General features: G+C 35.4%; 1 protein-coding gene across 2 annotated transcripts in view; it reads left to right on the plus strand.

The window, feature by feature from the left end:
- The window catches only part of ZNF644 (zinc finger protein 644), a 108,499-nt gene that overhangs the window by 70,966 nt on the left and 25,409 nt on the right, over nucleotides 1-12,124 (plus strand). The gene's annotated exons all lie outside the window — the stretch shown is intronic.

A 12,124-nucleotide genomic window follows, 5' to 3' on the forward strand; every position in this document is an offset into this window, starting at 1 on the left:
AAGTCTTGAGTTGTTTTTGATGAACTAAGACTCTGTAGTTTTCAGTTTTCCTTGTCTTTTGCTGGCTGCCCTTGCTTAAGGAGAAATTAAGGAACTCTGAATTCTCAAACTACCTTTTATTTGGATCCGCAAAGGTTTCTGCATGCTGAAGCAACAATATATGATATCAAGATTCTGGATGACACTTTTCTAGACCCTTGAGCTATTCAGTTACTAGACAGAGATAAGTGCCTTTGAAACGTAATCATCATGGAGAGGCGCAGGAACCTTACACTGTTCAGTACACGTGTACTACACAGTGTGTTACCCAGTGATGCATTATGGAAATAAAGGACATTAGTGTAAGTGGATTTGAGAAGGTAACCTAGGTGAGGAAAATGATGTTTGGGATGTAGTTTTAAATGGTGGTCCAGGTTAAGTGTTTAGCTAGCAAAGACATGAGATGAGGAAGGGGGATAAACATTTTATCTTATCTCAGAATTAAATAATTAATGCTAAGAACTTAAGATTGGCGAGAACAAGAACATTCTCATTGATATATAATATAATATTCTTTAGCGGGCTTATATTTTGTTTTGCCTTAAATTCCATGTTTCTCTGATGAGACATTTTCTTTTTATTAATATTTGTCTAGTGTATCCTGTCATTTTATTTTCAACCCGTGTTTGACACTTGCAAACAACAATTAAAACCAAAAATAAACTCACTGCCACCAAGTTGATTCCAAATTATTGCAACCTTAAAACAACATGTAAATGGAAAACAAAGCAAAATAAATTTGAGTTGTCACATTGTTTTGTCTTACTTTAGGTCCCCAATCCCCCTTTAAAAAAAGATCTTAATCACTACGCCACCAGGGCTTCACCCAGGTACCATCAATTTGACATAAAATCTGTCAGTCGTCTTTTAAAAAATTGGTTATGTTCTATTGATAACACTTGTTTATGTGTGTTAGATAAGTGGAAATCAAACCTTCTCTAATTTCCTTATTGCTGCAAAATTGCAGCTTTTGACCATGTCCTCATTTTCTTAAGAACAAAATTCTTTCAAATCATAATTGTTTGAGTAACATATTTGATTATTAAGTACTTGTAGTTTTAAATTATTACATACTACAATGTTTTCTGTTAGATCAGTGCTTCCCTGGGGGGTGGGGGAGGACATTGGAATGATCCAGGGAAGCTGTAAAGACCAAGAACTACACTTATTCCTGACCTTTGGGCAATAGTGCAAAAGTTTTGGGATGCCAAGTAATTTTTTGTGTGTTTTCCTGGAAAGCTGAGGAGGGGTGTAGGGGAAGGGCAAATAAGTTTTGGAATCTATAAAGACCAGTGGGCAATCATTTGGACAGAACAGGGGCATACTTTTTGTTTTAAAATCAGAAAAGCTATGTTGTTCGGGTTGTATCTTTTCATTATACTTATGTAATCTGTATGCTGAGCAAATAATTCAAAAGCTGGAATATATGAAAAAGAACTCAGCCTCAGAGTTAGAGGAAGACCCATTAGTAGCCTGCGATATTCAAGGATCAGACATGCCTGTATCTTTCCAACCTTCTTAATCAGTATATACTAATAATCCCTCCCATAACACACTTTGTTTCTCTTCTTGGGTTCATAATTCTTTGCAATGGTCATAAACAATACTCAAATTATGGGGCTTATTAAATAAATTAACAGGCTATGGATCAGCATCAGAAATGCTCAGGATACAGTTCCTAGGTCAGGACAACCTCTGCCATGCCCACAGGCAGGCCTCTCCCAGGCCTTCAGCCACATGATCCCTAAGGCCTCTACTATGCTAGAACAAGTGACACCTCTCCAAAGGAACTCAGCTCCACACGTGAACTCTGCACCACTTTGTTCCATGTTCTTGTGCTGCTACTTCTGCTGCTCCTCATTCCTCTGATGTCACAATCCTGTCTCCTGGGCAGAGGAGGGTTCAACACATGATCCAAATGACACATACTTCGCTTCTGGCTCATTTTTCTTGGTATTAGGGAGAATACCTCCTTGCTTCCGCAGCGTGACAAATTTGACCAATTCCCTCCCCTTTGCTATAGTTCTAAGTTTTTACACTCGCAATTAACCCTGTTAGCTATCACTGACAATTAAATCATAACTATCAGCGTCTTCCCCTGCTTTCTATAAGAAAACAAGGAATTCATGCAGCCTGCATCATCTCACTCGCTCATTCTGTGGGAATCACAAATATTATGGCTAGAAAAGCTGTATCAAATAAGTTATTATTGCACCTCAGAAGACAATCGTACTGACCTTGGAGCATTTTCTTCAGACAATTCCTTCAGAATTAAAAATATATATATATTTTTGCTGATTTCAAAGAAACCAGAAACAAAAATTGGATAAGTGATGATATAATAGATTAATACGGAGGTTCACATTTAATAAAAATATTATAGAAAGTAAAATTTACTTTTTTTGTTTCCAGTTTTCAAAGAGAATATCATACTTCTCTGAATGCTTACATATTTCATATACATGCCAGATATTACATGCATATATAGTTGAAAACATACTCATTATAGAATTACCCAAAATATAGTTTGACTCCTTTCAAACTGATACCATAATTGAAATAATGTTTTTCAAGAAGACAAAGTAAAACTGAAATATACAAAGACCTAGAGTTAGAAAACTATAAGGGAAGAATACTTTCAGTATATACTGAAATATATACTGAAGTATATACTCAAGTATATACTCAAAGTACTCACGAAAAATTTCAAGCCTCAAGTTGAGTCTATGGGGAAATTATTGAACAATGCAGAAAGCATCAAAAGAAGATAGAAACACTGCCACTGGACCAAAAAACCGAGTTGACATTCAACCACTGAGTAGGAAGAGTATGAGCAAATACTGAAGGAAAAAGTTCCGGCTGCACTGCTCCAGGAAGTGATTGAAAAACAATTGAAATGCTTCAACAAACTGATGGAGTTTAGGAAAAACTCATCTAGCTAACTTATTGGAAGAAATTCTTCTTTATACCCATTCCAAAGAAAGGTAACCCAACAGAATTGGGTTAAATTGTGGCTCAAATTGTGGAAAAATATCATTAATATCACGTGCAAGTAAAGTTTGGCTAAAGATCAAGCAACAGTAGTTGCAGCAGTACCTGCATGAGGTACAGGCCAGATTCAGAAGAGGACGTAGAGCAGTGGTTCTCAACCTTCCTAATGCCACAACCCTTTGATACAATTCCTCATGTTGTGGTGACACCCCCTCCCTCATCCATAAAATTATTTTCATTGCTACTTCATAACTGTAATTTTGCTACTGTTATGAATTGGGCGACCCCAGTGAAAGGGTTGTTCGACCCCCAAAGGGGTCACAAACCACAGGTTGAGAACCGCTGACATAGAACAAGGGATATTATTGTTGATGTCAGATGGATATTGGCTCAAAGCAGAGAACACCAGGAAGATGTTTGCTTGTGTTTCATTGACTATGCAAGGACATTCAACTGTATGGATCATAACAAACAATGGATAACCTTGAGAAGAATGGGAATCCAAGTACAATTAATTGTGCTTATGCTGAACCTATACATGGATCAAGACACACTTGTGTCAATAGAACAGGGAAATAGTGCTTGGTTTAAAATCAAGAAGGGTGTATCTGTATCCCATACTTGTTTTCAATCTGTATGGTGAGCAAATCATCAGGGAAGCTGCACTATATTAAGAAAATTATGGTATCAGAATTGAAGGAAGGTTTACACCTGTGGTATGCAGATGGTACAACCTTGCTTGCTGCAAGTGAGGAAGACTTGATGCATTGTGGAAGATGAAGGATTGCAGCCTTCTGTATGGATTACAACACAATGTAAAGAAAACCAAAATCCTCACAACTGGATTTCAACACCTATCTTATAGAGAAGATTGACGTCAGGGATTTTTGCCTGCCTTAGATGTACAATCCATTTTTGTGGAAACAGCAGTCAAGAAACAATGCCTTGCATTAGGTAAAATGTACTGCACAAGACCTCTAAAATATTGAAAGGCAAGGAAAGATGTTACTTTTGAGTACTAAAGTGCCTGACCCAAGCCATGGGATTTCCAGTTGCCCAATATTCATGTAAAAGTTAGACCTTGAATAAGGAAGATTGAAGAAGAATCGATGCATTTTAATTATGGTACTGCAAAGAATACTGAAAATACCATGGCTGCTAAACGAACAAACAAATCTGTCTTGGATGATGTACAGCCAGAATGCTCCTTAGAGACAAGGATGGTGAAACTTCGTCTACATATATTGGACATGTCAGGAGAAACCAGTCCCTAGAGAAGGGCATCATGCTTGGTAAAGTAGCAGGGCAGCAAAAAAGAGAAAGACCTTCAACAAGATGGATTGGCACAGTAACTGCATCGATGGACTCAAATATAGGAGCAATTGTGAGGATGGCACAGGGCTGGGCATTGTTTCATTCTGTTGTACATAGGGCAGCTATGAATCCGAGCCAACTTGATGGCCAGTGACACTTAACCACAAAGTTCAGAATTGTTAGAAAAGGAGGAGGAATAGATTGGAAACAGAAAGGAAGAGATAAGTGAGGGTGCGTTGAGGGATTGTAATAAATGGAGTGAAATAAAAGGTGTTAGAATTGAATATAAAACTGATGATCTGTTCCAGAAGCATTCTCCCAAACACAATAAAAGGATTTTAAAGTAAATAAATTCTTTTGTCACATTTCTTTTGCCCTTTCTGGTTATTTTCTGGTATTTACCAGACTCATTACCCTCAAGTCGATTCCAACTCATGGCAACCCTATAAATCAGCACAGAGCTGCTAGGGTTTCTCAGACTATGTTTCTAAGAGCAGGCGGCATCAACTTTTCTCCCAGAGTACACTGGTAGATTAAAAAAACTGGCAAACCTATTGCACCGGTAACTCAAGCTTGCTTCTCAGCATTTCAGTGTGCCTCTATCGCTCCTTTTCAAATGTATAGGTGCAGTCCTTTTTAATGGCATAAGTCCCCTGACTTTTAGGATTTTAACTATGAAGCAGTTCACCCATAGGCATATGTAATATTAATCTCACTACTTTGAGTATTTCTTATTTTAACATCTAATACAATTTTTACTTTATCTTCTTAGGATGTGAAACATGTTTGTTAATATTTATAGTATATATTTTTAAAAACTGAGTAGAAATACTGCAAACCCATCACAGACTAACTTTTAAACACTCAAATTTAAGACGACAGTTTAGGGCAGTTAATAAAACATGTTTGTGGAGGGCAAGATTGACATAGTTGTTTTGCAATGTGAAATTGGTACACGCGCTATTTTGGATCATTTGAAATATCAGTATTTGAATAACTTTGAAAATTAGCTGGTTGATGTTTTATTTGCACAACTGTACCAAAAAGTTTGACCAGTTTTTTAAAAAGATAAAGAAGGTATTTTAACTTAAAGTAATTCTTGTTTGAGCACATTATTGCCCTGTTAAAGCATTATGCTTGGTAAAGCAAAAGGGCAGCAAAAAAGAGGAAGGCCTTCACACAGATGGATTGACACCGTGGCTGCAAGCATAGGTAAACAATTGTGAGGATGGCACAGGACCAAGCAGTGTATCATTTTATTGTGCATAAGGTTGCTGTGGTCATAACAGACTTCATGGCATCTAACAACAACTTTAAGAATCATTTGTGGTTAATAGGTTTATGTAACTTAGTACCGTTATAAAAAAATAACATCATGCAATAAAATAATATAGTACAGTATGTACTATCAGAAATAAAACTACGTAGTGGGTTTTCTAGAGAAGCAAAACCAGTGTTATGTGTTAAGTCCAGCCTAATTCAAGTCTGCGTGAGTCAGATCTTAAGCTGGGTTTTTGGGGGGCTCATAGCTGCCGGGGTCAACAAACCAGGAAGCAGGAACACCACAGACTGGTTGAGGCATAGACAGAGAATTCCAAGGTCAGCACGTCAGACTCCTGGCTATAGATCAAATGAATCCAAAGTCAGCAGGCAATATGGCAGGCTGCTGTTAGCACCCAGGAGCATGAAGTAGATGCAGGGTCTGGACCCACAAAAAGAAGTGAGCACTCCTCCTCATGGTGTTAATTTACGGAAGAGTAGACCACATCTCTGGTGAAACTTCCTTTTAATCTTATTAAGGCAGTGATCTGATTAAGGGGCTAGCTCTCCATCCTGGAGATGGATTGACACAAAGCTGCAACAATAGGCTCAAGCATGGCAACAATTGTGCAGCACCGACAGTGTTTCCTTCTGTCGTAAAAGGTCACTATGGGTCAGAACCCACATCAGTGGCATCTAACAACAAACGACAGCACTCCATCCTGTTCTTTCACAACTGCTTGGCAGCTCACAGAGATCCCATCATAGAGTTAACTACATCTTGTTAGAACACAAATCATGGGAGCATCCTGGCCCAGCCAGTTGACCACAAAAACGATCACAGTTAAATATAATTCTTTGGTAGGTGTTAAAAACACGTATAGTTTTTCATGGCATCCCTAAATGCTGCCCGCAATAAGGTACTGTGTTCAGTGTATTTTATTTTTCATAACATTTTGTGCTTTTTCATAACTGTGCTTGTTCACATTCGGTGACAATTTTTAGTATCATCGGAAAACATCCCAGGAAATACTATAAAAATTTTTTGTGTTGTAGATAGCACTGTAACCTCAGTGTGTTATGTAGCCATTACCAAATTCCTCAAGAGTACATTTACCAACTTACCACTATCTAGAGTTGTGGTGACCCCCAACCATAACATTGTTATTTCATAACTAATTTTGCTACTATTATGAAATGGGCAAACCCCTGTGAAAGGAAAGGGTTGTTCGACCCCCAGAGGGGTCGCAACCCACAGGCTTGAGAACCACTGATCTAAAGTATGACTTTGGCTAATTTTGAAATTAGAAAATGTTGTTTTAAGGCCCAGTGGTATAATCCTCACCCTTCTTTTTGGCTGTTTCTTTATGCATATGTACAAAGAAATGGAATTAATATATAGCACATAAAGAAAGGACATTGGTACTCAAATATCCAATCTCCAACCCCATGTTCCCATCCCCAGTGTTTTTGACAAATGATCAGTTTAGCCTGCTAAACCATTCAAATCCACTGCTGCAGAAGACAACATTTTCCAGTCTGAATGGTCCCTGTTTCTATTTCTTGATCTTGAGATGAATTTTCTCTGATTCAAACCAGTTGACCATTTATATTCCAAACTTTTAAACATTTGAAGGTTTTTAGTGTGTAGGCTGATTACAAGTGTTGACTTACTATGTAGCATGATTTTCACAAACACATGCTAGATACATTTGTGAATGTTTTGTGTCAGTTTTTCTTCTCAATGTGGCATCTAAAACAGGTACTTTATTCCTAGGATGATTGGAACATATCATGTTTACCTTCCTTGTGACTGTATAAAATATAGATATTTATGTGTGTACATTGTGTATAGTGTGCACATAGACTTAAATGCTGTAGTAATTTTAAATGTGGTAAGAGTTCAGTTAATTAAGACTTGTTTTGCATTTAGGGTGATAGTTGTGAATAGTTTGCTCTTCTTGACCCACTCATACACCAACTGAGCTTGTCACATGTTCTCAAAGATGAGGAACATGAGGTTTGTGAAAATCTGACAGATCCTAACTATAACTCAGCTTGTAGCCAGCATTATAATTTATTTAGAATTGTGTAATACAGTTATTAATGAACTAATGTGGAATAAGGGCAGATCATACTTTTATTTTTGTGTGAAATTATAAGACATGACAAAGGTTGGAATTCTGTAATAAGTACTCAAAAATGTTAACCTACTTGCAATAAATACAATTAATAATGTACATAAAAGAATGAAATTAAGCTAATTTCGTTTAAAAAAAAGAATTATTCATGAACAGAAAGTGGACAGCATAGATTTGATGACAGGAAGGTTGTAGCTAATCTGAATTACTGAGTGACCTAGGAAGCTTGCTCAGAGGGATTACAGAATAATTATGTTAATATGCAATTATCACCTCATTTCTTCTGTAGTAACCTCAAGATGTAGTGTAGTGAGGGTGTTATAGCAAGTGCTGATAGTTTGCAAAAATACTGATGTTTGAGATTTCTGAGACAATAAGTCTAGCTTGAGGCATGTAAGTGATGATCTGTCATCCTGAAGACAGATCTGACCTTTGTACTTTTTTTAATGTTCACAGCATATAACTACAGGCAGTTATAGCTGTAGAACTCATTATGATTTTCTAGAAACTGAAATATGTTTTATGTAGATGTAAAATTCCATTTACAGCTTTTTATAACGTGTGTGAATTTTTAAAGTATGTTTTTAAATCAGTTCAAAGCAAATGATATGATTTCATGGGAGAACACATAGTAATGGCGCTGAAATATTTGCTAAAAGTAATCCTATTAATATAGAAAAAGCATTTAGATTTAGGAGATTCAAATAATATAACACTAATTTGTGTATTATAATTTATAAACTTGACTCTTTTAAGTTTAAATAATGAATAATACCTATTTCTAATAGGTTCTGTACTTAGTAGTAGCTAGTATTGATTTTTTAAAGTATTGATGGCTCTATTATCTAATTATATGATTAAAGGTAGTTGCGAACTACTACTTAATACAATGTAAAAATAGCTTACAGATCCAATGATTTATGAAAATCACATAAGTATCCACATGAATGTAGTGATACAGTTTTTGATGTTAGAATTCTAAATCCATTATTTATTGCAACAGATTTTGATAGTCTTTTGTCCTATATTGTATTTCAGGGCAACAGCTACAAGTCTTGAATACGGCTATTAAGTAAAGAACTGTAGTTTGAATGTTTGATAGTTAAACTATGTTTTGAAAATTAAGTGAGGAAAATTTTAATTACTGCTATATTAGCTTACTGAACCAATTTCTGATACCATGTTTTAAATATTAATGTGCTAAGAATATCTTCCCAACTGAACTTGAAAAAGAATTGTGGAGAGGTAATTACTGAGGCAAATGAGCCATATTTCATTATGTAGGTGCAAAAGAAAACTTTGCTCATTCAATATCTCATTTTATATTTTAATATTTAATTTGATCTGATTCTTTTGTTTTTCCTAACTGCATTCCATAGATTGGAAATCTGTTATATATATATATCCCTTTGATATATTTGAACCAAAGAGTTTGGAATTTTCAGAATGTGAAATCATGGCAGACTCTTATAAAGCCATTCTGATAATGAGGGTGCAGTCTTTAAACCGACATGATATTCTCATAGTTTGTCACCCTGCTGTTCAGGGGGTATCAATGAAGTTGCTTTAAATGGGAAGCGTCTGTTCCATCTCTGAACCTCTAACACCAGAACAGATGGGTGGAACATGGAACATGGAAGGTTTTACCTCTGAGGTGGTAACAGTGAAGCCACTCATTAACACTGAATTTACCACTTCGTTAGCAACGTTGCTTCCTGTTGAGAAAAACTAATAAAGGCTTTCAAATTGACTGAGCATATATTTGTCTACCTCCGTGATTATAATAAGCAGGAATAGAAAGTTAGTGTCTTTCAGACATAAATTGCTTACCAAAATTCTTGTCTTTCAGATTTATGAGCTTGTTGCTACTAAGACATATTGCTTTTCTACCTAATTTAATGAGAAATGCTGGAATGGGTAATAGTATAGCATCAAGTTTTGCTTTTCCTTTCATTGACATTTGCACACTCCTTCCTAACACATGCTTGTGCTGCCCGTTTTTAACTTCTGTGTATGTGATGTTGAGACTCCTGCTGGGTGCTGCATTAGCACCATTTTGGGGTGATATCATTGAATATGATCTTATTGGAAGTCTATTTTTATTACTGTGGAAACTTGCCAATATCAAAACCATCCTAAGACAGGAAAATGATTGGTGGTATAAATGATAATGCTAAAGAAGAATATTTATAATACTTTTTTGTGGCGTTTATTATATAAAAATATCATATAAGAATGATAAGATCTTGTTTTATAAGTGCTGGCCTGCTTTATGAAATAAGAAAATAGTAATGAGAACAATTTTTTTAACCAAGATTTTATTTTTCTTAAAAGTATGAAATTGACCCTATCAAACATAATAGAATTAATGAACTTTATTTAGTGTGAGTAATGTTTTAATTTTTAGGCGAATACATTTATGATAAATTATTTAGATACTAGATATTATCAACTTATAGAAAGATAGAAAGCAAGGCAGGTGTTTTGGGGGGCAGGTAACTTATTGTAAATTAAGTGAATGTTTGCAAATCAAATCAGTTTTCATTCAACAATCCATACACATTTTGTTTTCATATCATTGATTGTAATCCTCACAATGTATTAGCACTTAGCCCATTTCCTCTCTGTTTCCTGTTTCCATTTATCCTTTCCTAACCCTTCTGGACTTTGTCCTTGGGTAAATGTCCTTTTAATCTCAAACGGTTAATTACTATAAAGCTGTGGTTCTCAACCTGTGGGTCCGGACCCCTTTGGGGGGTCGAATGACCCTTTCACAGGGGTTGTCTAATACATTCTGCACATCAGATATTTACATTATGATTCATAACTAGCAAGATTACAGTTATGAAGTAGCAACGAAAATAATTTCATGGTTGGGGTCACCACAACATGAGGAACTGTATTAAAGGGTTGCGGCATGAGGAAAGTTAAGAACCACTGCTGTAAAGTGTCCACACTTCCCTAATGTTATCGTTCCCTTTGGACCTGTCTTGTTTAATTAAAAATGGAGCCACGGGGTGAGTGGTGAGTTCATAGTCTCAGAGGTTCCACCAGTCTCTATTGAAAATATTTTCATTTTAAAATACTGAAGTGTGCATTCTGCTATCCTAAAACAATTACAAAAATTTTAAACCTTTAAAATGAGAAAGGTTTTAAAAATTATGTCATTCCATACATCAGTCATGTCAAGCATATTTGTATAACTGCCACCATAATCAGTTTCCAAACATTTCCACATGTACCCCTTGACAATCATCTCCCTTTCATCCTCCCTCCTTTGTGGGGGAGGGGGTCTCAGTGGCAGAGGGAAGGTTTTATTCTTTATTTGAGAATAGGTTCCTAGTTTGTGTTCTCTACTATCATATCTTTGATACCTAGAGCATTGCTTGACATAGTAAGGACCTTGATAAATTGAAGAATGAATAAACTGTAAGTACAAAGGACTTTAAAAGTTCATGGGAAAATCCCATTATCTTTTAACTCAATTTTTTATGACCTTTTGAAGCTCCCACCAACTAATACAAAATCAAACGTGGAACTTTATGTATGGGAATACTTCAAATAATATTACTGGAAAACTCTTTAAGTTGTTCATGAGGATTGCTATAGTTGTTGAGTCAAGAATGAAAGCCATGATAGAAATGATGCTATTTGACTGGGGTTAATGAAAATTCATTGAAAAAACCTTTTTCCTTTTTATATTTCATGAACTTTTGATATTGTGATTGTGCTTTTATTCAAAATTCATTGAGTCCATTATTCAACACCTGTGCAAATCACTGTACTCAGTTCTAGAGATGGGAAAGTAGTTCAATCATATTTCATGCCCTCAAAGAGCTTACATTGTTTTAAGGATGGTTGCTATGCAACCATTTCAAAGGGTTCAAAGGGTTTCTTCATAGCAGTGGAAATTTGGGAATTACATTCCAAAATTTTCAAAAAATTATTTTCCTTTTAAAATATTCTGTGTTATCATAATTAAATATGCATTTGAATGTATTGCCTATATTTTCTCTGAATTAAGCTAAAATCTCAACATATTTATTATGTTTCATCATAAAATATTTTAAGTTTATGAAACTGTCAAATCAGAAATGGAAGAACTAGTCTAGTGAATGCCGAAAATCTGGGGGATCCTAAGTATGAGAATTTAAAGTAACAGGAAATTTCACTAGTTTCAAGTTTACTAATTGAGAATAATCTTGAATAAGGGCTCAGTGAACCCCTGTGAATAGAAGGTTTTTGTGTTTAATTGATTGGGTTTTAGGAGAATATTAAAGTATCTTGAAAGCAAAATATTCTTAAATTTAAAAATAAAATCATTATTACATCATAAGCTATTAATGGTGATAGCTAAAATATTTAGATAAGATCTTTTA

The sequence above is a fragment of the Echinops telfairi genome, unplaced genomic scaffold (assembly GCF_000313985.2).
Source record: "Echinops telfairi isolate 266 unplaced genomic scaffold, ASM31398v2 ScPeMD7_443;HRSCAF=831, whole genome shotgun sequence".
In the NCBI taxonomy this organism is placed as follows: domain Eukaryota; kingdom Metazoa; phylum Chordata; class Mammalia; order Afrosoricida; family Tenrecidae; genus Echinops; species Echinops telfairi.